Source organism: Fukomys damarensis, unplaced genomic scaffold (genome assembly GCF_012274545.1).
Source record: "Fukomys damarensis isolate Sample0158 unplaced genomic scaffold, DMR_v1.0_HiC HiC_scaffold_26, whole genome shotgun sequence".
NCBI classification, from domain to species: domain Eukaryota; kingdom Metazoa; phylum Chordata; class Mammalia; order Rodentia; family Bathyergidae; genus Fukomys; species Fukomys damarensis.
The window spans coordinates 24,763,265-24,790,932 of record NW_022900938.1 but is presented as its reverse complement, the minus strand read 5'-3'; the positions used below and the strand labels follow the sequence as shown (position 1 = coordinate 24,790,932).

Below are 27,668 nucleotides of genomic sequence, written 5' to 3'. Positions count from 1 at the left end.
TCCTGCCCAAGATCTCTGTTGGCCAAAGCCTTGGAAAATCAGAGGAGGGCGTACAAGTCAGCCTCTCGGTTCCAGGCATGGCAGAGATGGATGTGGAAGGAAGGAATGCTGTATCTTTTAAGAAGACCCAATACAATTTCATAGCTCATAACCTTTACCACAAAGATGACAAATACTTCTTCGGGAGTTTTTTTTGTTTTTTTTTTTAAATAATGTCCTCTGCTTCAAGACACATGAACTGGGACACAGTGGCTTCAAAAGATAGATGTTTATTTTCCTTGTATCACCTGAAGTCCAAGGGTAGGTAGCTTCTGGCATTGATTCAGAAGATCAAGAATGATAAGTGAAGCCGTTTTATGCATTTTTTCTGTGATTTTCTTCAGCTTTCTCAGGGACCCAAGAACAAGAAAAATGGCTATAGCTGGGCTTCCAGGTATCATGGCTGCATTCTTTTTCCAATAGGGCTGTAGAATTTACCCAGACTCCTCACCCAGTAACTTCTGTTTACATCTCACGGACCTCCCTCATCTATAGGAAATGCTGAGAGACATACTTGAGTTGATTACGTTGCTACCTTCTATGATTTAAGGATCCTGTTGGGAGTAAACAGGAGAGTGTGCATTTTGAGCAGACAACCAGTAGTGTCTACCCAGGGTAGAGTTCAATCACCTGGGGTACATGGACCAATAACATTGCTTCATGTTGGTTTCCAAACTAAATTATCTTCTGGTAGCACACACCTATAATGACAGCACTAGGGAGGCTGAGGAAGGAGGATCTCAAGTTCAAGGCCAATTTAGACCAGACAGCAAGATCCTGTCTCAAGACGACAATCACAACAACAGAATTAGATTATTTTCAAGTCATGTGACTCAGATTTCCTCTCTTGAGTCATCAGATTTATTATCAAGTTCTTCTTTATGGACTATGGAGACCAGCAGGTGAGAGAATGGCCATATAAAAGAGATGATTACAAAATGCCAAGACAAATATCTATATGTGTGCCTTCTAAAAGGTCTGCACAAATAAAATAAAGCTGTTTCTGGTAGAGTCTGGAAATAAGAGAAATGGAAAAGACATTTTATTAGTATGCTGATAGAACTATAAAGCTTGCATTTTTTACAAAAATATTTTGCAATGTATAATGAAATCTTCTTAAAAATGTTCACATCCTTTATCCCAATAATTTATTCAGGTTGTATCTTTTTTGAGGGATCTAGAAAGAATTAAGAGAACAATTAAATTTAGTAGCGCCACATTAGAGAATAAGAAGTAACTATTAAAACTGAGGCTTACAAAGCATTTCAGCTAGTAAGGAAGAATAGTTTTATTTTCATAACCTACAATTTTGCCCAAATATCCTAATGCCGTGTGGTCTGCTTTTCTGTAAATTTCCAACTAAAATAGCTTGAGCTTCCATCCCTCTCAACAGTAGAATCTACTCTCGTTGTCTGTCACCACTTCAAATTACAGGGGGAAAAACCCGCACCCTTTTAGAGAGCAACTGGCAAAGAATTTAAAGGCTAATTTCTAAAAGGCTAAGATGACTACCTGTAAACATGTTCAAACTCCAAATTTAATGAGAAATGAAAATTTATTATTTTGTGTTAAATGGGCCAATATGGAGAAAACAATACACAGGCTGCTAAGGAAACAAGAACAGTGTAGTCCTGTTTGTGGCAGGGGGATGACTTTTTGGAGAGCAATCTGTCCCTATCTTTTGACCCAGCAATCCCTGCTCTATCAGCTTAACTCTACATGTAATTGGATTAAGCTATGTACGACATTTTTGTGACACTGTATTGAAGTATAAAAAGAGCTGAACGATGTTGGTTCTGGATCATGATAACAGTGATAGGTAAACAGCAAAATGGGGAAGTGCTTAACAGATTTTTTTTTTTTTTTAAATTTTGGTATTGGGGATCGAACTTGGGACCTTGCAGTTGTGAAGCACGTAGCAGAATCACTGAGCTAAATTCCTGGCCCCTAATAGATGTTTTTTGAACTAATTTAAACAAGTAGTATTATGGATTGGATGAGTGATCCCCATAGGTCAAGTGTTAAAGTCTTGGTTCTCAGGGTGGTGCTCTAGGGAGGTGGTGGAACCTTTGAGAGATGGGTTTTCCTGAGAGATCCTGAGATAATGGTGTGAGGTGGGACCCTGTTTCATTCCCGCTCTCTCCTTCCTGGATCCTGGGAGGAGACTCCTCCCTGCCATACACTTTTGCCGTCTGGCACCCTCACCAGAGGCCCAGAGCAGTGGAGCTGCCCAATCCCAGTCTGAACTTCCAAACTGTGAGCTAAACAAATCTTTTCTCGTTATGAGTTAATTGCCTCAATTACTTCTTATACGGATGTGAAGCTGACTACTATAGAAAGTCTGTACAGTAGAAATTCGTTTTGTTCCCAGTAGCCTCCTGCATCTTGTACTTTAGTTACACGAAAATACACAGAAGTCAAGAGTTGTAGCCATGGGCATGGAGCTTAGGCAAAGGGGTACAGCCATCTGGTTGTACAGTGGGAGACTAAGGAGTGGCATTTGTTTGTTTGTTTTACACAGTGAAATTCATTATAAAATTAGATGAGGCCTCCCAGTTAGAATGAAGAAAGAGATTAGTAGTGGACCTTGGGAAAGTCCATAGGGGGCAAGATAGATCAGGTCAGGGTGCTCTGTGGTTTGTTTTGCTCTATGCAATACTTCAAGAGAAATGATGATATTTGATATTTGTATGATCAGGAAAACAAAACACAACTAAGCAAGCGTGGCTGCAGTTGTCCTGTCCTGCCCAGCTGCACCATGGCATCAATATGCTAGCTCGACCATAACATCCTCGCCCCTTCATTGCCTCTCAGTGCTCCATGGGAAGCTCTGCTGTAAGATGCCTTTGTTTCCTAGGGAATGATACTATGATTGCTTCCTGAAAGAGTTGCCTGATGGAATCTGAAAGTTACTTAAAAAACACATAAAAATGTGCATGACTCTTCCTATCGTAAATTTCATCAAGCTTTTCAGAATTCAGGTCCATTGTAAAACTACTTAACATGTCACTTCCTAAATACCTGTTGTTATTTCTGGTCCCCGGAAAAAGCAGTAAAAGCTGTGACTTTCCTGATGGTGACAGTCACTTTGTTACTCTCACTGGACTTTCTGTCTCCAGGCCTGGACATCCAGGAAGAGCTACTCAGCAGGTCACTCTCCTCCTATCTTGGCCGAAGGCTGAAACAAGCCTGTTCTCCCCGTCAGAAGCAATGCTCAGAAATTTGTGCTTTGCTTCTCTGATTGGAGCTGCACTTACAGCCTTTCTTAAAGGTTGCATAGTATGATTTTTTAAGAATTAAAAACAAAAGAATGTTGTGAATTTCAGGTCCAAAGTGACCTTCAAACATTTAGATCTTCCATAACCTTCCCTTGCATCGTTTAAAATTTGTGGTTAGCAGATAAAATGTACATGCATAGCTGAGATTCTTAAACTCAGAAAGACATTACTGACTTTTGTATTCCTTTCATTAACACTTGTCCAGTTATGATTTTGATATTAGAATAACAGTTTCAGTGGGATGCATTATTACCTAAGCATTGAGTTTATAACTAAATCACTTCCTCTTCTTCCTCTCCTGCATTAATTTTTTGCTCTTAAGAAACAGACTCTTGCAAAAGAAGGTGCTCTACAAGACAACATATACAATAAATATGGCTCAAATCATTGCTTATAAAAATTCTAGAACCTGTCACCTGCCATTTTGCTAACCTGATGGCATAGAGGTCAGATGGTTGACAGACACCCAAACACCCAAAGTCCTTGGCTCCGAGTCTGGGGCACAGGCATGGAACGCTGTGATTCTTCAGCAGGATTACTGTCTTGTTCTCAAACCTGGACTCAATCATGACAAGATATGAGGAACTCCTGCACTCTACTAATCTTACTGCCTTCCAGGAGGTACCAATAAGACAACAGTGCACTAATCAGAAACATTTGAACTTCAGGTTTATAGGGAAAAGATTTACTTACTGAGAATGACACCCTCTTCAAACTGCCAAACCCCTTCACACTTGGTGCATACTTTAAAAAAATCGGAGCTTTCTTTTACCAGCATGCTCTTGCAACTCTATAGATTTCAATATTTTAATAAGTCTAGTATAGATGACTGCAAAAAAAGATCAGTGGGAATTGCCATCGAAGAAATTAGAACTTTCCCACTGGCCACTCACCCTCCACTGCAATACCAACAGCAATATTCTCAGGTCAAGTTGAGCAGAACTCAGAAAAATTCAGATGATAGAATTGTAGCTGTACTGCATGTTCAAATGTGACTAAACTGTAAACCATACTTTAACATTATTGACTAGACAATTCAAGAGGTAAACTTTCAGGCATCTCAGTCAACAAAATGATAATGTGATGAACTCACTTCTCATATTTGTCACCATGTAACTTAGTTGCACTTTCAACCCAGAGTCCTTCTGGGCTACAGTACTTCCTCCTTCCCTTTGTAGCACACACATTTAAAGACAGGTCCCTTACTCTCTCTCCTGTGTTAGATGCTTTCTTACATAAGGTGATTTAAATACAATTTGTTAAAAATTGCTAAATAATAACTGGACCTGGAGATGTTTCTAATTCAATATATTTTCATAATTAAAATCTAAGTGTATTTTAATGAGCTAAACCTGCTGATATGAAGACCAATATTTCAGGTTGTCTTCACTGATTACTGTAGCCAGACTCTTCTGCAGTATAGATTCAGAGATTTTTGACGTGTTGATAGAAAAAACGAGTGAGCAGAGGCAGGGGAAAGAGGTGAAGGCAAACTACAACTTCCTTTTCAAAGGGCCCATTACCATCTCTCTAGACTATGCTAATTTATCTAAAATTATTATGCTTATCATCGGTTAAACCACTGCATTTCTTTCTCAAAGCCTGAAAACTCCTACTTCACAGACACACTTTGCAAAATCCTTGAATTCCGTAAGAACATATAAATAAACTGACACGGAGAGCGTGGTGTGCAGCGTCAAGCGGAGCGCACGATGTGTTTGGCGGTAACCGGCGAAGTATGGAAGGCGTCCAGCGGAGGAAGGCCAGGGACTTCCCATCTGAGCATTGTTGCCTCCTCTGCTTGACCACACCGACTATCCAACAATAAATAACTCAAAGTGTTCTAGCAAACTCTCAAGAGCAAGGGCATATGGAACGTTTGGTTTTTGTTTGTGTTTAAAATACGATTTCCGTGCAGATGGCCTTGGTTTAGCTTTTCCGTGACTTTGTTTGGATCTTCTTTCGCTCAACTAAGAGAAGAGAAGCATAGATCTTTCAAACTTAAGCTCCCTGGGCTGCGTTCTGCAATTTGCCTCGCCACGTTCTGCAGAGATGCAGGCTCATTGTGCCTAAAACGTTTTTGCTAATCGGTAAGAAGCCAGTGACCTTTTTACTGTGGTTTCACTTGGGTCTTAAGAGTATTAAGGTTAAGGATACAAGGAAGCCATAAAATCGTATCAATCATCGATTTAGATGTTTAGATAGTTAGATTCTAGAGGGCAATTACTGTAGCAGGAATCTGGCCACAGTTGGAGGCTGACAAAATCAGCTTTTTTTTTGAGAGTTTGGACAGCCTTCTTAAAAGATGTCCACGAGGCCTCGTATGGTACACATGTCTTTAATTTCAGCAACTCGGGAGGCTGAAGCAAGAGGAACCCAAATTTGAGGCCAGCCTGAGCAATAAAAAAAAAAAAATTTAAAAAGGCTGAGGATATAGCTTAGCACTCCCTAGGTTCATCCTCAGTATTAGGGAAAAAATGTCTGGGAATAAGATATTCAAAAATAAATCCAGTGACATATGTGTCCTATTAGATAAGTTGGTATTTTCTATCCAATGATATTTTTAGACATCCATCTGTCATCTTTTCCTTCTAACCTTGTTGGTGAGGGTGGGAGGGCAAAAACAAAGAGAAAAAAAAACCTTAAAATAGTAGAAATTCATAAAATTATGGATATCATTTTGTGTTTGTTAATACTTGTGCCTTTGTTTTCCCTTTACCTGAAGCCCAAATACTCTCCAGGAAGCACAAGAGAGCCAGCTTTGTTTCATCTCTGTATTTAGCTTTTTTTTTGTGGCACTCTTCCTTCTTTAAAAAGCTAGCTAAAGTCAGTGGCTCTTGCACTGGGCTGTGGGATAAAGGCAACTTCAGTGCTACGAGAGCAGTGTGGTCTTCTCACACTAATGTGAGCCTTAGGTCATGACTGCAGAGTGACTCACCCACCCAATCACAAATAGCCTTCCAAAGGAAGGTCCCCCAGAGCCCATAGGCCTGCCTTTGAGTTGTATACTAACCCATACGCCATTTCCTTCCTAGGACTGTGTGTGTGTCTGTGTGTGTGAGAGAGAGGGGCTCCAGAAAACCAAACTGGGTTATTTTCATTTTGAATTATTATCCATGGAAAACTAAAGTCATGGAAATGCATTGTTCTTTTATTCCCTATACCCTAGAATTCAGACAATTTTGTCAGTTCTTTCTGCAGGATTTGGCTCTTTTGACAAGGTTCTCATTATAAAGCCATGTGAAATATTTATTTAGGTACAGTACTAAGCTGCTAGAACTATTATTTCAAATGCATGAACTCATATTGAGATCTTGTACAAAAATTCTTATCTGAAGAAAAAGGCTTTTCCAATTGAGAGAGAAAACCAGCTTCTAGCTACTGTTCAGGGAAATTGTGATAAAAGGAAAGGGAAATCTTATTGTAAAACATGAGAGTTGGAGTTGAGTTGGTTAGTCCTCCTTTTCATTTAGCTCCTTCTCGTATTCTAAGTGGCCTTTTGTTACAAGACATATAACCAATGTGCTTTATATTAAATCTTTGGGAAGAAAATAACAGAATATCCCCCCTTCACAGATGAGGAGACTGCTGCTCAGAAAGGTCAAGCACATTGTCCACATTCATCTATCCAGAAAGTACCAGAGACAAGATTCAACCCAGGGCTTTTTGCTCTATAGCCCAGGCTCTGGACCACTGTAGAATGTTATCTTCTGTGACAAACATACGCTACTCTAACCAGTGTTGTGAGACACCTAACCTACTTTTTGGTGGTTTCCTTTAGTAATTATTATGAGGCTAACAAAGTTAATTTTATTTTGCAAACGATTGCTCTGATTATTTGTTCTTGAAAAGCAGTCACTTGTGTATTATTCTAGTCTTGGTTTTGGATTTTTTCAATTGCAATTTTTCTTAGTGATTTTGCAGGTGTATGGTGATTTTCAGTTGCACAAAATAAATACTTATTCTGCAAAGTAGCACCACCCCGGCCTGTAAATCACAGGCAGGACATTGGAAGGACCTAGGAAGTTTCTCTTGCCTTGTCTGTGTGCTTCTTGCTATCCTTGCAGCTCCTGTGGTGCTAGGAACAAAGGTAAAGGCCACGGTTGGGATGTTTCACCTATGGGTACACTGTGTTAAATGCTTGGTCCCCAGGGTGGTACTATTGAGAAGAGGTGAAACTCTTAGGAGGGGAGGCCTAGAAGGAAAGCTTTAGGTCATCGGAAGTAGCCCTTGAAGGGGATTGCGGTACCCCGGTGTCTTTCTCTTTCTCTTCTGGTTCGTGGCTGTGAAATGAGCAGTTTGCTTCAGCACATTGCCGCTGCCATTGCCATCCGGCTTGCCCACCAGAGGATCAAAGCAATGGGCCTTCCCAGCAATGAACGGAGACATTCAGAATTGTGAGCCAAAATCAACCTTTTTAAAATTTACTTTGTTATAGTGACAGAGAGCTGACCAGTGCAAGACTCAACCTATATGAAATGAATGAATCTATCCTATCACCCTAAAAGGCCCACCAGTAACATCTTCCTCACTGAGTTAGGGCTACTTCCACAAAGTATGCTATTAACAAAACTTTGTTTCCTGAGAGAGTGAACATTTTTATAGGTTTAATTTATCAGACTGCAATATCTGGATTTTGCCTACCATTGAGTCATTTTTGAAAAAAATAGGAGATGTTTGTAGATATTTTTGAGCAAGAGCAACCAAAGGAGTTGATGATTCCTTGAATGTGTACTTGTTATTTGTTATGACCTGTGCCACTGATGTATGAGTATAGTTTTGTACCTGCTTTTAGATGAGATAATTGTTCTGTTGCCATCTACAGGACGAATTGGGAGCCCAATGAAAGGATACTCACCATGTTCTTGGGAGTAGGGATAGCTTCCAGGAGGTGAGCCTGTAATGACTCTCACAGGGCTGGCAGCATTAGGTGTGGTGCTGGAACCTAGGCCGGGCTGTCAGAACCAGAAGGGAATGAACTGGAGAGGCAAGGAGGTGGCAGATGAGGAGGGGCCTCGTGTGCTAAGCTGGAGTGCCGTCTTTGTTCTGCATGTTGTGGTGAACAGTTGAAGTACTGAATACAGGAAATGACATGCTTATTTATAAATTACCTCTGGCTACCTTGTGGAGAGTAGAGAGAATGGAAACTAGAGATGAGGCTAGCGGAAAGGCAGTTGCTGTGGTCCAGATAAGAGCCTGAATGAAAGCAGTGAGATGGATGAGATGATTCATGCTGGGAGGATAAAAGTAGAATGTACAGGGCTTGGGAATTGCTGTATGGAGGCCAGTAGTAGAATGAGATGCCCTTGTTTCTGGCTTGTGTCCTTTCTAAACAAATTGCAGACAGTGATGCCTTTTCAACCTCTTTTTAAGGCAGTGAATCTCAGTGACAGCTGTTAAGGTTATGATGAAATGATGCTGGACAAGTAGTGGGAAAACAAGGAAGAGTCCATCTGGGAATATGCAGTTGAAATATCCAAGCTCTACAGAAAAGGAGGGGTGGCCTAGTGTTAGTACCTCCTAGCAGCACAGGTCTGGTTCCCAAGGCAAGTCTGGTGCCTTTGGATGTGATGCACCTCTCGTAAAACATGGTGGATGACACAGTGAGCGCTCCGGTCTGATTTCTCATTTATGATATATGATCCAAAAATACAGTGTGTGTTTAAATAAAAAAATTATGACAGTAAAAGACATCTTGCCATTCATTCTCTTCAAAATAGTGCACCTTGCTTTAGACACACTTAACCCATCATTCTTGCCACTTTTTGAAAGCAGTTCTGAGAGTCCCTTACCCTGAGTATCTTTAGTTGTGCTGTCATGGCTGCTTCGATGTCCTGAAATGATTCAAAATGTTTGCCTTTCATGATTATTTTAACTTTGGGGAAGAGCCAGGAGTTGCACAAATGGCAGAGCCAGTGAATAGGTGGACGATCACACTTGGAAGGACATGAAAGAGAACTTCCAAAATTGCTTCTGAAGCTGGCAAGCAAGAATGATAAGTGTGTTTGAAGCAAAGAAGATTTTTTTGAAAAAGAATTAATAGCAGTGTCTTTTTTTTTTTTTTTTTTTTTTTTTTTTTTTTTACCGGGGATCAAACTCCAGTCCTTGTGCTTGTGAGACAGTTGGCAGAACCACTGAGCTAAGTCCACGGCTGCAATGTCTTTTACTGTAACAAATTTTTAAATGTAAATGTTCACTGAGTTTTTAATCATCCCTTGTATCCCAGGCCAGTCTATTATGAGAAATAATCCAAGTATGACTGTTTTTCCTCTGAATATTCCTGAACTTCTTGACATTTCAGTAGTTTGCATGTAGACTTCAATCTCCTGTACTCGATGTTTTGGCCATGTGCCTTGTAGTGGGTTTTTGTGTTTTACTAACTAGAACTAGAACCCCAGTAAAGAGTCCATATATCAAGCTGCATTGTAAATCTCTAAGACAAAACCACTTTATAGGAAAATTCTGTTATTGGACTGCTTCTAGAAATTGAACTTCTTTTAAGGGACTCCCAATGTATGTTCATTACATTATATCAGGAAAATGTACCTGAATTTAGAATCGAAGTGCACGATCTAACAGTTAGTAAGATGTAGGATGCTTCTGAGTCCACGCAGAAGAAGACCGTGGAGTGGCTACCTGTGTGATAAATTAAAGATGAATTCTCCCCAAAATCACTGTAACACAGCCCTCCTGTGGACCAAAAAGAGTGATCAACTGCACTATATTTCTGGGTAACCATTTACTTTCCAAAGTAAAATGAATAGCTGGCAGAAGGCAAGTAACTTTATAAATAAGCAGGAACAGACTATGGCACTTAGTGCCAGGCAAATGCCCCTTTAATTGGCTCAGTATCATCCTACTGCTATTTTGTACCATTATTTAAAAAGGTCTAGGAAGAGGGAATGACTCCCAGCTCAAGATGGAAGAATATATTTCAAGTTAGAGGTACAAAGAATACTAATCATGTTTTGCAATATATTTCTTAAGAAAAAGGAAGAAGTTCTTTTAAAAGACTAGATTTGGTTGTAAATAGAACGTGTAAATGGTCCTTTTAAAGATGAATTTCTATCAATCAATCAATCATAGTTTTCCTTTTCCCTATTTATTAACTCCTGAGTTCATTATTAAGTACAATTCCAGTTAAGTTTAATGTTCCTTAAAGATGTATTCAGTGCCTGCTTTGTTATTCTTTTCCACCATTGCTTGGAATTGGAATATACCTTAGGATTCACCTATATTTTATAGTCAAGAGAAACTGAGGCTTAAGAAAGTGAAATGATTTGCACCAGCTCAAAATAAACAAAGCAAGACCACCCTGCACCTTCCCCCACACTGCCTCAGAACACAGAGGTATTTCATGGAATGTACTGGTTCTCACTACTCAGAAAAGCTGTATTGTGTCCTATTTGCTCAAGGTAAGCAAACCACAAAGTGTTAACTGGTTTTGCCTTGAAGTGTGACTGTGATGCTGTGTATGCATGAAAGCTCCCATGAACCATCTCATATTTAAGAAATATTTCATTCTAAGTGGCTTCATTTGCAGTTGGCCATTTTTTTGGTATATTGTATATTGAGACTGACCAGTTTAATATATGGTTTTTAAGATTTCCACACAATTTATAGGTTTTTTGCAAGGCAGACATTTTCCTTTTGCCCAAGGCAGTAATAGAGAGGGATGCAAACACTGCTTTAAAGAGGGTGTCTGCTGATTTACATATTTTAAAAGTATTAAGATCAAAGGTAATGAGATTTAATCCATATGGCATGCAGAAGATAAATAAGAATATTAATACTGTATCACATAGTGATTAAAATAAGCACACGGATCTAATTTTAAGAATGTAATGCAAAAATGAAATACTCTTTGTAAAGACCTGATTCTTCTGAAAAGGACAGTTAGGGTGAGGTGGGTAAAAGCTGGCTGGTTCATATATACAGCTTCCACAGAATCAGGGTAATTATGAGCCCAATGATTGTGCTTAGCAGTTAAAAAGTGCATTCACATCTTTTTGGATCCTCAAAGCAAACCTTTTCAGTCCCAAGAGCTCTTAGCCCCATTTCAGTGAAAAGGAAATATGCTCATAGTAGCAAAAGAACTTGGACCCAATCAATCTCCCTCTTATCTTCCTCTCCCCCTTTTCATCTTCTCTTTTCCACTCCCTCAGTGATAATCACTCAGAAGGGTACAGGGAGATGAGCAGTCTCACACACTGAGAATACTGGGTGTGAAAATTGATGCAATATTCTTAGCTTATCTGTCTCTGTTCATACACTTTCTGAATGGCATCTCACTTCTAGAAATCTAATCTAAAAGATAACCAAAGATATAGTATTTATGCCTAAGGATGCTTGTAGCGTTTTAAGTGAAAAATTTCAATAAACCAAATGTCCAACAAAAGAAGAATATTTAAGTTATAGTATATCATAAGTGACACAATGTACAGTACAAGTAAAATCATGATTATAAGTAATATTTACAGTGGCTATCAAATGTTTGCATTTAAATGCTCAGAGAAAAAAGTACATTTTAAAGTTGATAGTGTAATTTCATATACATGCATTCATATATTTATTTTATCTGTATCAAGGGCAGCAAGTCTTCTTGATAAGGAATCTGATATTAAGTAGTTTGGGCTTCATAGAGCATAGGGTCTCTGTTCAGTTACTTAACTCTACCCTTGTAGGGTGAGAGAGAAGCATAGTCAGCAAATAAATGGGCGTGACTGTGTTTCAGTAAAACTTTATTGATACATATTGAACTTTGAATTTCATATACTTTAATGAGTCACAAAATATTATCCCTTTGGGAATTTTCCAACCATTTAAAAATTGTAAAAACCATTCTTAATTCATAGACTTTATGAAAACAGCAGTAAGCCTGATATGGCTCTGGGATAATGGTTTACCAACCTCAATCTATAGTATAGAATAGTCAGTTACTTCTGGGTATCAGAAATGAACAGTCTTTATTTTCTTCCTTAATATACTTATCTATATTTTCTCTCATATACATACTGTAATTTAAAAATAGGAAGAAAATGATAAACATTGATTTTTAAAGAAAGAGTTTGTCCAGCTTTAATAAATGATAAATGGCAGGGTCAGAGGCAGATTTTAAGTAGGCAAACCCTATGTACAAAGCCCATTGCCACCGAGAATCTTGTGGCTGGAAAGGTCTTTAAAGATCTATGAATGGTCTAATGCTTTGTTTTATGCAAAGAAAGGAAGAACCTAAAACTGAAATACTGTAGTAGTAGGGTGTGGTGGTGCATGCTTGTGCTCACTGCCTCAGGAGGCTGAGGCAGACTAGCCTGGGCAATTTAGCGAGACCTAGTCTCAAAAAGAATTGGGGAGGTAGCTCAGCAAATCTGGGTTTAATCCCAATACCACAATAAATAGACAACTTGCTCCCAGTTGTATGGTAATCAGAGGCAGAGTCCCAGCCAGCCCTGAATACCCCAGTTCTCTAGTGCTCTTTCTACTTCCCTGGCCTTCAGGAGTCATAGAATCCACGGAGCCACCTTTTCGTAATCTCCAAATTGCTTGTATTTTATATGTTCGCTTGATTTGTAACCCCCTTCTTTAAGTTCCCCACCGCCAATTCTGTAGGCTAATCTATGAAAATACCAAAAGCCTAGTGTCCTAATAATGAGAATCCCATGTGCCTAACAAGGTACCCAGAGGAAAAAAAATGTATAGTAACTTGTTAGGAAAGAATTCCATGAATGAAGATTTGGTTAGGTGACAAACTGTCCGCCTTACTGGCAGGAACATGTCCTTGACCTCTCCGTCAAGCTTCCTGTTCCCTGGGAACCTTCTAGGACTTTCAAGACTCACCTCACAATCTGCCTGTCCTCAGGCCATAACTTCATGTTGAGAAACAACTTGAGCACTTGTCACATCTTCACTTCCAGTTCCTACCTCTCTCTTGTCCCTAAACCCAGGAGTGCTTTTAGGAAGCTCACTCGCTGAAACTCATGTCTTTCACTTGCATTTGTTAGACAACCTCTACTGACCACCTCTAATTATGGCATAGGTCACTTTGCTAAGCTGGTCTTGGGAACGTCACAGCCCTGGCCCTCAGTGAGTGTTAGGAAAGTGGCAGTACCTCCTCTGTCTACTTCCCAGAGGCTTGGGCATCCAATTTATGTGATCTGGGTGAAGTACTTTGAAAAGTTGAGCACTCTGAAGTGGGAGAGGGGATTTTTATTATTGGCTTCTTTGCTCCTCACTAAGGAGTCAAAGGAGAAAAGCCTGGGTTTAACTAGACAAAAGGGAGAGGCAGCCTGTGCAGGACTTGCTAGAAATCAGAGCATTGTACCCACCAGCCCCTTTCTTCCTGGATGGCCTACCCCTGCTAGCATGAGGAGACAGTGGAATTGAGAAAAGTTAATTCACTTGCAAGTTGGGAGTAATTTGAACTTAAGTGTGCTGTGGTGGCTATGAATTCAATTCCCAGGATATAAAAAATGCCAATTGAAAATGCAAAAACAGACAGATTCCTACACTCTGACTGTAAATAGCAGATTCAGGAAGACGTCCTATACAAATAAATGTTTCTGGCATTTTTAAAATGCAGAGGAGAGAAGGGTATAAAGGGTAATTCTGTCTTAAGAACCCAGAGTTGAAGGAGCTAATCCTTTCTTCATGTTTACCATGATCACCACACATGGTGGATACACTTCTCAGCCATTGCAAAGTTCATGGTTGAGGCTCCTGTAACAAAGGACACATTACCAAGAGAAAAACATAACAAATTCATTTGATATAGGTTTTATGTAACCCAAGAGTCTTCAGAAATGAAAACGCAAGAAGACAGACTTTATGCTAAGCCTGACAAAGAAGTAGACAGTTGTAGAAAAGCATGGTTGGACAAAGGGGTGTGATCTCAAGGTAGTAAACGGGGAAAAGTTAGCAAAAGCTGTTTTTAAAAATTCACTATCTCTGTGCCTTTGTTACTGTTTCTCTAAGTATAGAGAAAAAAATCTGCTTCGGGGAAGGTCAGAGAATTCTCTCACGTTCTGCTTCAGGAGAGAAGGGCTGAAAGTCAGACAGACTCCTGCTTCTGCTCTTCTCAAATGCCATAGTGCCATGTTTTGGAATAATATGTTCTGAACCTCATATGCTCTATAAGTGCTGGATTTATATATAAAACACTGTCTTTTAATATAACAGTGCCTGTTCCCTTATAACTACAACAAAGTTCAGTAACAAGTTGACTTCATTATAAGGCTTTGCTGACAAGTAATTGCAAACCCAACTAGCTGAAACAATAAAGAAGATTTATTGACTCACTTAATTACAATGTCCTGAGTACATGAGGCATGACTTTGTCAGGACTTCAGGCTCTGTCCTTTACAGTTACCTCAGCTCTGCCATCCTGCAAGGCTTAGCTTTACCCTTAGTTTAGTTCCCCTTGTGATGGTTAAATGGTTGCAGCAGTTCTAGGCTTTATATCTAAAGAAATAAATTAAAAACAAACAAAATCCTCTTTACCTGGAGATGGAGCCTCCATTTTTCAGAATTGGTTACCTCCAAGGCCTGTTGGTCAAAAGAATGCCTTGGGCTAATTGGCTGATACTGAGGTTATATGAACCAATCACTGCAAGGAACAAAATGGAGTTATTGTGACTTAGTCCTATCAGGTCCCATCCTTGGATCTGAGGGTGGGGTCAGTCTTCAAATACATGACTGCTGTGCAGGGAATGGATAATGGGAAGGCAACAGCGTGAATTTTATCATTCAAGGCCCAATCGGGAGACTAAAATCAAGGCAATTATTTTAACAGAGAAAATTGAACAATTCTGTAATTGTAAATCATACTAGAGAATTGAAAAGGCAAAAGGAAGACATAGCAGTAAAACAGAGATATACTAACTTTATAAAGCGTCTGCCCCTCCTAAAGGTTGAGGGGAAGAAAAAAAAAAGATGTGATTGTTATAAGAAATTTAGGTGGGGCCTCAAAATTGAAACCTAGATTTATTTGAAGTAGGTGCTGGGATCTGAGGGGATCAGCGAGGCCAGTTCTAGTAGTGTGGAGACACTTACACAAGAACTAACTGCTATTACTGGAATCCACTGTCGCTACCTAGGTGAGGACCCGTTGCTATGGTGATGCTGATAGAAACAAGAAGCAAACAGGAAGCAGCAAGTCACTCCTTCTGTAGCCTACCTTGAGGTCTTTCTGTAGCTCTTCCTGAAGACTCTTCAACAGTTTTGCATATTTCTACCTGTGATTTTACCTTAACTTTCACTGTTGGACATGCAGGTCTGAGAGGGACCCAGATTGCTTCTCCTTTTCATTTTTTCGGCAGTGATGGAAATAAAGCCCAGAACCTCATGCATGCTGGTCAGCACTCATCCCTGAGCCCCGATCCTAGTCCCCGCTCAATATACTCCTCTTTACTGCCATTGTATATTTCCGATTCTTACCTCATAGAAATCAACACACCTTGCAGACTAATTACTTTCTTTGCTTGTTGACTCAGTAGCAGGAAAAGCCCAAAAGGCCAAGTGGTGATCTCTTCTTCAAATTCAGTGGAAATGTGGTTGCATCCCCTGCTGGAAGCTCTCCTTCCTTTCCTGAGTACCATGACTTTCATTCCAACAGACCTCAAAGTTGTGGGGACAAGGAGCAAAAATTCTATATAAAGCTACTTTAATTATTATAGAAAGCAACTAAAAAACCCCAGAGTGGATCCATTGTCTCTGATTCGTCATGTTCCTGAAAATGTATTTTTATCTTCAACTTTAATCTCCTTTGAGGGCCAAATCTGAAGCTGGCTTACATTCATATGTCTGTTGGTTCCATTATGCTATCTGTTAACTGCTCAGCAGTTAAACACTGGTAGAATGTATAGGTTGGATGTGTTGCTAGGTATGGGCTAACTGGCTTGTGTTCAAAAACTAAACACTTGTTTCTGTTTGAATTTTCCTTTGCTACTTCACATGTGAGAGTGAGGTTTCTTTGGTCTCTGGACTTCTGGTGAGCTCTAGTAACGGCGACTCAGCAAGTCCATTGATCAGTTGTAGGTTGGAGATTTCAAGCGGATTAATTTCTCTGAAGAGATGGCAAGTCCCTGTACCTCCTCAGAATATCATAGCTTTGGGGTAGTGTTTAATATTACTGTGCACTTAAAATGCAATATGTTACATTTTAGAAGACACATTTTCCTGCAGATGACTTTAAGCAGGGAAACATTTCATTAGCTCCTCTTCCCTCATCCTGAGGAGCTCCTGACATGTGAGCTGAAGCCGTTTTCCACTGCCTGGAGCTCCTTCTCCACATCAAACACTTAATGAAAGTGTTTTCCTCAAACCTCAAGCACTTCCAAATATGAAATGTGAAGGGGAAAGATTTTGCTCAAATTGCAAAATGTTCTACACTGCAGGGGATGTGAGAATACGTGGGTGTGCGTGTGTGACACTGGTATACCTTTCCTGCTTACTATTTTGGAAATAAATTTAATGTTATGCATAAATCCATTCTAAACATGATCACATAAACAAACATTTGTTTGGACCTTTATTGGTCCCCACTGTTAATCTCCAGGGTTTTTATTAGGGAGAAGTAGGAGGGCCATGTTGCTCTCCCCAAAACACGGATAAGCTGCCAGCCTGAAAGAGAAACTGAGTTCCTACAGTCACAAAGTAGCAGCCAGCTGTTCTCCTGCTGTAGTCTGCAACCTTAGGAGGGTTGTTTGTGGGGAAGAGGTAAGAGTAGACAGAAAGCGACAAAATGAGCTGGGGATGTGGCACATGGTAAAATGCTTGCCTAACATGTATAAGGCCCTGAGTTCAGTCTTCAGCTTGCTCCCCGCAAGAAAGGTGATAAGGAATTTTAATTCTGATTATACCCATGTTACCAAAGTGCAATGTTAAGAGCTGGCCTAGACTTTTAAAGCAGAATAATTGCACTGTCTTAGAAGATTCCCCCTCGATGAGCTTCTGTGAAGTACTTTGTTTTAAATAAATACTAAACTAGTTCCAAATCAAAAGTAATTCCCAGTGAGTAGGTATTTGAAACTTAGTGTACATATTCTAGCATTTCAGAAGCACCCGAAGGTAAACACAACAAGCACCCTTAGTTACTGCTAAAATTTGCATTTTCCATAATGTATGCTTTGTTAAAAATGTATTAAATATGACAGGCTGTTAATGTATCTCTTATATTAGCCACAATTTGCCCTCATTTCTCTGAATGAATTGCTACAATATTGCCGGTTGTCCCTTGTGAAGCTTGCCTTAATGAGTTGATAAGGTGGCCTGTGTGAGCAGCTGCCCCAGATCTGTGCTGTCCCCGGCCTATGGTGAGGTACACGGGGCCTGGAAAGTTCACCCAAACGTGGGTCTTTAGCAGTAGCTCCAAAGTGCTTAGTTCTTTCTTAGAGAAATGACTTTGTTACCAAAATTCTGTATAATATGGGGAACAAGAAGTTATTATTATCTTTTTTTTTTTTTTTTTTTTTTTGTACTGGGGATCAAACTCAGGACCTTGTGCTTTTGAGGCAGGCGGCAGCACCATTGGGCTGTTATTATTTTTAAGAAATCCACATTCTAATTAGTGTAGAGGTCCAGGAAAAGTAAAAGTTGTGGATTGGATTTGGTTACTCCACATATCTGTTGAGCACATCACTAGAGGAGCAACTATCCCTATAAAGCCAATAACAGTATGTCCTTGGTTATATAACCGGTAAAACAAAACAAAACAAAAAACTATGACCATCAGAGACCTGGAGAATCAGATTTAGCAAAGGTGAAGATTTGTGATCTGTAAACAGTATACCCCTTTCTTTGGATGTGACCTTTTGACAAGGTGCAGGGATGGGTGGTATCTCCTGTCAGTTACAAACCCAATAGTCAGTGCTTTGATATTTTAAAACGCAAATATATTAAACACTCAGAAGAAAACAATAATACAAACGGCACCCATATAGTAGACCTTAATATTTTGTCATATGTGCTTCAGGTTTTGTTATCTTGAAACCCCACACTACCCTGTCCCAATCCTGTCCATCTTCTCTTGTCCCCGATGCAAGCATTATCCTGAATATGCATGCATCTTTTTGCTAACTTTGTAGGCAGAAGCCAATTTGTCTGAGGTTAAGAAATCTAGGGCTTCAAAATCACTACCAGTATTTCTTCCAAGGCTCAGAAGGGTCAGAGGCTTGGTAGGGAGGCACCTTGCCATCCCCCACCATAATGGAACCCTGAACTGCCCTCCCAGCCTGGGGTCATCTCCAGGCTGCCACACCACCTCCACACACTCCTAGCACCTAAGGGGAATCTGCTCTTAGATTCCCATGTTCAGCCTCTGATTCCCATGTTCAACCTTGCAAGGCAGATCTACACCTTCCTCAAGAACTAAATCCCAGAATGCCTTTGGAGCCCTGCGGGAGGTCCGAAATGCAAGAAGGGCAGAAGTTACAGAGTCATGATGCTAAAATTATATATTTTTTTTATGGTACCAGGGATTGAACTCAGGACCTTGCACTTAATAAGGCAGACAGCAGAACCACTGAGCTAAATCCCTGGCCCAAAAAATATCTTTTAGATTCTTTGTGTTTTTAAAAATGTCTTTTTAAAGTATCATTTCCCCTTTAAATGTATTGATCGGTCATTCTAGAGAAAAGCTGGAACTTTTTTACTTTCTGTAGAAAAATGTGTTAAAAATCAGAGTAAAAATGAATGCTGGTTAGAATTCTAAGAAAAATGGTATAAAGATACAGGCAATCATTAATGATATTATTACCTTGCTTTTCTGTATTTTATTGTTTGTGGAATTTATCAGCTTGCAGATTTCTTCAATTAATACTCTCCCTTACATACCTACTCAGTCCATGGAACTCGTCAAATACTGCTTCTCTAATGCTGTAGCCAGCACTGGCTCCAGAGTCTTCATAAAGGCAGATGTTAGGGATTCAACCTGATCAGAGAGCTCTGAAAGACTGACCTTGAGGCTTTGTTGACACTGTAGGCCCACTGTCTCTCCTGTAATTGTGTATTTATGTAGAGGGACCAGGCAGTGCTGGTACTGATTCTGAGGATGAATCCCTACAGCTGTGGCAAACCTTCCATTTCACTCTGCGATGGGCTTTAGCCTCCTATGCATATCTGGGTCTTCGTTGCCCTCACAATTTTAGCTAAGCACATTAACCTCTGATCTATTAAAAAGGTGAAATTTACAATAGTAGCGATCATGTGTACAATAATAGCATCATGCTTTTGATGATGGTATATGTTAATTAACTATCTTTAAAAGGCAGAAATCTCTTGTGGCAGTTTTAACAAAGCCATAAAAAAAAATGTGCATTGGAAAGGAGCTGAAAATTGTGTATCATTGTTAACAGGCAAAAGCAACCTAAAGGAGGTTTATCATATTAATCTAATATAAGATGTACCCCATAGGCAGACAGGCCAATAATTGGAATGTAGTATTTTGACTGACAAGTTACTTTCTACCTATTTTGCAGGAAGCAAAATGAAACCTCTTCAGGGCAAAGGCAACCTAACTGCAACATAGCTTTGTGAAGACTAGTCTAGGAATGTAATCAGCATCAAGTTCATAATGGCTGGAGGAGCACTGCCAGTAGTTCTAGAAAATTCCAAGAAAGTAAAAAGTAAAGGGATAGGAGCTTCTGAGTCTGGTGTCACTCAGAGAAGCAGTTCATAGAAGAGTGTGAGGGTAGAGATGAAATTCATTGTAACAACTCCTTCTTTTCTTAGCCTCTGGAAAGAAAATAGAACAATATAAACACTTGGGGCAAATGTATGTAAGACTGAGTCAGACTTTGGGGGAACAACACAGTTTTTGAGGGAAGATAACCTTACTGCTGGGGTTGGTCATCCAACCTCATGTCCTTAGTGAGGGGACACTACCTGGCTGCCAAAATGGCAGCCAAGAAGCAGCTTTGCTGAGTGCTTCAAGAGGCACCCAGCAAGTACCTTCCCTCCCTCCAACTCAGGAAGAGACCAATTTCCTTCAGTGCCAGCACTTTTCTTCACAATTTCCCCATCCTTACTTCACCCCATTTCTTTTCCTGTACTACTTTCTTCTTCTCTCAAGTTTTCCTATTTATAAATATGCCCCCCCACCAGAATAGTGAAATGTATGCTTGTCAACAGGAATTAAATACTTAAAACTTTTGTTTAAAAAATATATATATAATTGCGGGCTGGGGATTTAGCTCAGTGGTGTGGCCACCTGCCTTGCAAGTACAAGGACCCAAGTTTGATCCCCATACCAAAAAACAAAAACAAAACAAACAAACAAACAAACAATTGCTGTAGTGGCTCTACTCTCTTGGGGCCCAGGAAGAGAAGCAATGGGATTTTCTTTGTCACTCTCCACAGAATCTCCTCCCTTTCCTCCTCCTCTGTGGAGAGCAACAGATCCTTTCCGTAAGAGCTGACTTCAAAGGGTGTAAAAGAAGTAGCCAGACTCGGAGACATCACCCCCTTGCCACAGAGAAGCTAGCTCAAGTCCCTGGCCACTCAAGATGGCTATTCCTGTCCCTAGACAACTGCCACACTGAGAAGTCTATGCCCTGTATCCCAAGGGAACCTTTTTTTATAAAGTATTTTAGTGTATTTGTGTGAGTGATTAACACTTTCCCCTGCCAGACTGAGGCATTTTTAAGAGCAGAAACCAGGTCTGGTCCACCGGTGGTCCCCAGCAGAGCAGAAGATGCTTACAGGAGAAGCTGAACCGCCCTTAACTTCTGTCATCAGGTATAGGCTGGGTCTTTCCATATTGAGCTCCTCCCTGAGGCTTCTATGTCTACAGACACCAGTTCTGCTTTTGCCTCTACTGTTCCCTTTGCCACATTCAAAATCTCCATGAGAGATGCGAGTGACAAGTCAAGGTTGGAAGTGTAATTTTTTTAAACTTATCATTTCACCACGGCCCCCTGGTCTCTGTATATATGAACTTGGGCCGTTGCTTTGAGAGTATCTACTTCTACTAGAATTGCATTTCTCTGTAGAAAAATTAATACAGGTAGTTAGATTGATACACACAGTAAATAACACAGTAATAATTTCTTGAGCAGTTTGCTCTGCACCTGTACCTGGGTTAAGTGGGTTTTTTCCCCCACACAATATTGTATTTAATCATGACAACATCTTAGCAAACTGACACCATTATTATTTCCTGATGAGGAAGCAGGCATAGAGAGGTTTAATGCCTTTCCCAAGTCACATAGCTGGCCTGTGGCACAGCCTGCCATCAACCTCAGGTCTTGGAATAAGTGAAACCATGTTTGCTATCTCACCGTGTTATTAATAACCTTTAAAAAGCAATTGAATCTCAGAAAGCAAACCATTTTACACAAGAACTCTTTTGTTTTCATGATGTCCTGGCAAGGAGCTATGTATTTATCTTCTCTTGGCCCTCTTTTGCTTTCTTTACCTCTGTCTGCAAGTTACATTCACACAATGCCAAACTAATAGATCAAAATCAAAATATGGAAATGCCCAGATTTAGAATGCCTCGTGTACATGCTACCAGGCATCTGTCTGATTAAGTGAATCTGAATTTTTTTTTTGATTCTAAACTTTCATTCAGGATTGTGGTCTCTCTGTGAGGCTCTATTTTTATAGTTTCTCTCTCTCTAAAAAATTGGGAAATATTATAAAATTGAACAGGATTAGGTATGAGTATCAGTACTAAAGCTATAAAGCTTTGTTTTTCTTTTTTCCTTCTTAAAAAAACAGAATCTATGCACTCATCACCATTTTTATGAAGTATTTATTTACCAATTAGTCAGCACTGTGAACTGGTTGATTTAATGATCTCTCATATGATTTATGCATAACTCCTATTAAATGTGCTTGTAAAGATGAAGGGCTGATATAAATTCATGTGGAAAGTGTATCTCTTGCTATTCCTTTAAGGAAATGACAGTTTTCATCAAATGTCTGGGCCATTTTTTGTGGATTCCCCTGCACCTCAATTAAGTGTTCATTGGATTTTAGGTAAAGGATTACACTGAGTCCTAGAGAATGCTCAATAGAATTGGATATTGGTTTGGACCTTTTGCACTTGTTAACATGACTAGTCAGACCTTTTATTGATCTATAACTTGATTCTTAATAGTTATAATATTTCAAAGGGAGAAGGCAATTTGTTTAACAGGCAACTTAGAATTTCCATCATTGCCATCAGCCAAGCAAGCTGCTGCTAAGTTATTTTTAGGCTGTCTGTCTTTGATTTGGACCCTTAGGAGGAAAACTGAACCAAGTTTTCCATAGTCACTAGGTAGTTACCTTAGAAATCTGGGACACTTTTGGTAAATCAGTTTTTCAGAGAGCATTTCCACCCTTCTGTTCTCAGAGCCTGAGACTCAAGCCCTTGCTACTATTATTTCTCTTGTGCTGAGGTTCTTAGCGTCAATTGCACAATGAAATCAACAAGAGGGATTAAAAAAAATCTTGATCTGCCTGGATCTCACCTCCAGAGATTCTGATGAAGTTGTTCTGGGGTGTGGCCTGGCCATTGGTATTATTTAAAGGTTCTCCAGGTGACTCTGGTGTGCAGCCAAGGTTGAAGAACACTACTCAAGGGACTTGCATGAAGAGGAAGCCTAATGAAGAGCCTTATGCACAAATTCCAGCATACCCTTGGGTTGCCAATATTTCTACTATCCTGACTAATGCATTCCAGGTGAATAATGTCTTTCTCTGAGGGATTCTTTGTGCCCTAAGCCAATAAGAGCTTCAGAAGTCATTTGAGTATGTCTTTCTTTTATGAGGGGACCAAAGGAATCTCTGCTCCTACCCTGGTTTGTCTCTGAAAGCCCAGCACATAGCAGTGTGGGTGAGCAGTGTGCTTGCCTCTCTGCCTCACCCACGTGTTAGAGTCTGAGACCTTACGTAACCGCCTTAGCTGTGCACACCCTTATGTGGCTTTCCAGAAGCAGACTCAGTGACACACTGAGTACAGGCACTCTCCCCTTGAGACACAGTGAGATGAACAGCCAGCATTCAAAGTTACCATTTATGGGTAATGAACAGTCCAGGTGTTGTGGTTTATATGTGTCCCCAAAAGCTCATATGCTGGGAACGTAATCTCCTAATTTATATGTTGGTAATATTCGGAGGTAGATCTTTTGGGAGGTGATTATGAGTGTGAGTTTCCTATCATGGTGTTAGTGGCTTTATGGAAACAGGAAGAGAGACCTGAGCTAGCACAATTGCCCTGTATCATCATGCAATGCCCTGTACCACATTAATAATGCAGCAAGAAGGCCTTCACCAAGTGCCTAGCAGATGCTGGCTCCATGCCCTTAGATTTCCTAGCCTCCTTCCTGGTGAGCCAAATAAACTTCAATTCTTTTTAAATGACCTGATCTTGGATATTTTGTTACAGCAACAGAAAAAGGACCAAGACTCTAGGTGATCAGAAAATCTATAGCTGTTGTTGAAGCAATAGGCTATGAACAAGGAACTAAGTAAACAAATAGAATTGCACCTCTTGGAGTTGGAATTCACTTCAAGAACTTGCAGTGTTTGTCCAGGGAGAGAAGGTTTATTTGTTTTTGTTTGTTTGTTTGTTTGTTTTTGAGTCTCTGAGACTGACCTGGAACTCACTATGTAGCCCAGGCTGGTCTCGAACTCACAGCAATCCTCCTGCCTCATCTTCCCAAGTGCTGGGATTACAGGCATGCGCCACCGCACCGGGCAAGAGAAGGTTTTATTGTCCTCAATTTAAAAAATGGCTACTTTGGTGAAGTGAGTTTACTAAGCAGTGAACTGAAAAGTAGAATTCAAGTGATTTCCTAGTAAAGACTGTACTACAAGTTAATGGCCTATCGCCATGTTGTCTGGCGTTTAGTATTTGGCTTTGGCTTTGTAGCCAGTGGTTTGTGGTTGTCTTGACTTTGTGATCTGAAGTTCACAGGCCCAGTTATTCTCCAGTTTCCCTGAACTAGACTCAACAGAAACATGGGACTGAGAGCAGTGATTTCCACAGAAGCCTCGGCCTTGCCAGTGTGATTTATGTGTTTTTACTTGGAGACTATGTTTTAATGCTGAGATTTTTCTGATTATCTTTTTGTGTGCACCCGCTCACCACATGGGCTCTTAATTTAGAAAATATTTGGCAATTACATGTGGAATTGATACTTTACATGAAAGCAAAAATGGTGCCTCTTATGTATGTTACTGAAAATTTTTGATGTCTTTTATTTTTCTGGCAGCAGAGATATGTGACCCAAAGAAATTGCTCATTATTTTTCATTTTCTGTGAGATGAAAAGTTCTTAATTCAAAAGTGGATCTGCTCCCTGAATGAAGGTCACATGGTGGAAACTTTGGTTTCAGTGGTCCTGGAGCCTTTACCAGGCACCAGAGATCGGGCTGTGTGTTCGTGAACTTTAATTACCAATGGCTTTGAATCAAATCTAAATCAGATTTAAACTAAGTCTAAAATTTTGTGAAATTAATTTTGATGTCAAAATCAGATGTCCTGGCAGCTTTGTAGACTATAATTCTTCCAGGAACTGCTACTTTAACAATTGATTACCTAAATATTTAATAGTTTATATAAACAGTGCTTGAAGAAAAGCTTTGAAAATGAGTTTGGATGGGTTTTCTTTTTTTAATAAATGGATATGTCAGTTTCCTATCTTGCCCAGTCTGCCTGATGCCAACAAAGTGAGAGTTTAAACATTTTTGCTGAAGGGTCGCTTTGTGATACAGAAAAGTGGTATCAACAAACTGACAGAGCTTACATGACTTCTCATACCTGCCTTTGCAACTGTGTATGACCTGGGTTTTTAACACTGCTTTGATGAATTCATACTAACACGGGTAAACAAACAAACCAACAAAACTACTCCCAAACAGAAAACCATGGAAGATTTACAATATATCCATAGTAGCTTCATTGAAATATAGCTCATATTTGTCTCTTTCTGTAGTTAATGTTCTTTATCACAACCACTCTCTAAATTATGGTGAACTCAGAAGGGAAAAAGTGATAATATATTTACATGTGCACACACATATGTACATATATATTATATATATACATTCAAATTTTCTTTATTTCTACTTTCTTTTGTATGTTTAACAGAAATTAGAAACACACACACACACACATACACACACACACACTGATATATGGGTTGGTAGAAGGAAAAGGTCAAGATGCTGCACTTGCTCTCTACATTTAAAAGTCAACATTATCACACTTGGCCTTTGGATATTTTATTATTTTGCCCTCCCTACTTGGAAGCTTATTTTTTTTCCAGTAGCCTCAGGCATAGATAATTTTTTTTCTTTCCTTAGGAAAATCTATTCATGTAATTATTAATTTGGGTTTTTGATTGCTCTCCTCTGAGCACCAAGGACTCCCATGGATTTAAGAGCTTGTACAGTATCAATAAGTGCCTGAAATTTTAGACCTTCACAAAGGTTCATCTCATTCCCATGAGGCCTAGACCTCTTGGGTCTCTGCATTAAAGGTATAGAGGGCTAGTATTTCTCATGATCATGCTAAATAAATTCAGACTACTTTCTCTGAGATCAAAACTAAAAAATTCAAAGCGATGTCAGGGTTATAAACCACACCTTTTCACATTTCAGTGGACAAAAGAGATCATCTATGAAAACGTGAGGTTGGTGACAACAGAGGGTAGTTGGCAGGCCTATATGGGAAAGGATGGTAAGGTGGAGCATGACAAAGACATTGTTTTTCTTTTCCATCAAGTTCTCTCACAGATTTTCAGCCCCAGAACCATAGAACTTTAGAATTAAAAATGAGTCTCAGAGGGCTGGGGATTTAGCTCAGTGGTTCTGCTGCTTGCCTCACAAGCACAAGGTCCCAAGTTCAATGCCTGGTACCAAACAAACAAAAGTAAATTAAAAAATGAGTCTTAGAGACCATCTAATTCCAACTTCTTTTTTTCTGCAGGTAAGGAACTAAAGCCCAGAGTATGCACTTGACCCAAAGCCACCATACTTGGTGGTTAACTTTTTCTTTTACTTGTGCTGGGTATTGAGCCAAGACCTCCTGCCTGCTAGAGAAGTGCTCTAGCATTGAGCTACATCCCTGTCCTGCTGGCTGACTTTCCTAATGTCTCTTCCCCAGTCTTCTGCTAGAAGAATAATGCACCTACAGAATGCCCCAGTATTATGTGTTGAGCTCATTAAAAACACACGAGCCTGATGCTAGAAATCTAGAACCAGATGCAGGTGCTTTATTTGCCAACAAAAGTTTCTCACATCTCCCATTTTGGGATTAGCATGCAGTCACATCTCAACTAAGGCAGTCTGGTCTATTTACTAAACACCGGCTCCATACCAAGCATCCCTTGTAAATTATCTTACTCAGCCCTCACAATATCCCTGTTGAAATAGGTCTGTTTCCATTTACAGATGTAGAAAATGAGGTATAAGAGGTTAAATCTTTTGCCACAATCACATAGCTAGTGCTGGGATTCCAACCAAATCTGTGTGAACCAAAGCCCACACAATATCTGTACTTTCTCTTATGTGTATGGTACAGTCATGTTTATTCTTATTATTTTAGGTACTTGGGATTGAACCTAGGACCCCACACATGCCTGACACACGCTCTACCACTGAGCATGTCCCTAGCGTTTACAATCACTTCTTCAATAGAGCTGCTTTGTGAAAATGTTCTGGAGAGGACCAGGGAAGATCTATCCCTAACGAGCTCCATATTGGAGTGAGGTTGGTGTACAGGGCCTGAAGCAATAATATAGGGCTGCCATTCTAAGACACAGAATTCAAGTGATAATCCACAATGAATTCCCGTTAGTGTGCCCATTCCCCATACCCTAATGAAGACTGGCAGGGGACTAAAGACTTGTAGAATGTTGGCGAAAGAAAACAACTTTAAAGTCTCTCCAAACCCCTCCATAAATGAAGAGAAAGGAAGAGACTTTCTGTTACTTCAAGGTTAAGATGAGTGACTTAGTCCCTTTAACCTGCTATAACAAAGTTTATTATATTAGATAATTTTATTATAAAAGACAGAAGTTTATTGCTCTGGTATCTGATGAGGATCTGCTGCCCATAGATGGTAGTTTCTATTATGTGTCCTCACATAGCAGAAGGGGCTAAAGGGAGACCACAGTCTCAAGCCCTTTCATAAGGGCACTAGTCCCATTTTTGTGACCCAATCTCCTCTCAAAGGCCATGTTCTTAATATAATCACCTTGGGTATTTTCAATTTTAATATAGGAAATTTGGAGGGAAACAAACTATTCCGCTCATTAGCAATGAGTGAATGGATCATCAGAGAAAGAAAAGGGAAGGCAATTCACATTTATTGAGCACTTACTGTGTACCAGGCCCTGTGTCAGCCAAGGCAGGTGCTCAGTAA

General features: G+C 39.8%; 1 protein-coding gene and 1 long non-coding RNA gene across 3 annotated transcripts in view; one reads left to right on the top strand and one right to left on the bottom strand.

Annotated features, from left to right (window-relative positions):
* Positions 1-27,668, top strand: part of Myo3b (myosin IIIB) — a 453,146-nt gene that overhangs the window by 345,410 nt on the left and 80,068 nt on the right. The gene's annotated exons all lie outside the window — the stretch shown is intronic.
* LOC104850133 lies at positions 1,193-14,884 on the bottom strand. 2 transcript variants are annotated; one of them, XR_776894.1, is made up of 4 exons: positions 14,814-14,884; positions 9,864-9,953; positions 8,176-8,391; positions 1,193-1,216 (listed from the first exon to the last, which is right to left on the bottom strand). It is a non-coding gene; the product is annotated as an uncharacterized LOC104850133 (long non-coding RNA). The 2 variants fall into 2 exon arrangements; XR_776895.1 differs by lacking the exon at positions 1,193-1,216 and adding an exon at positions 3,756-3,872.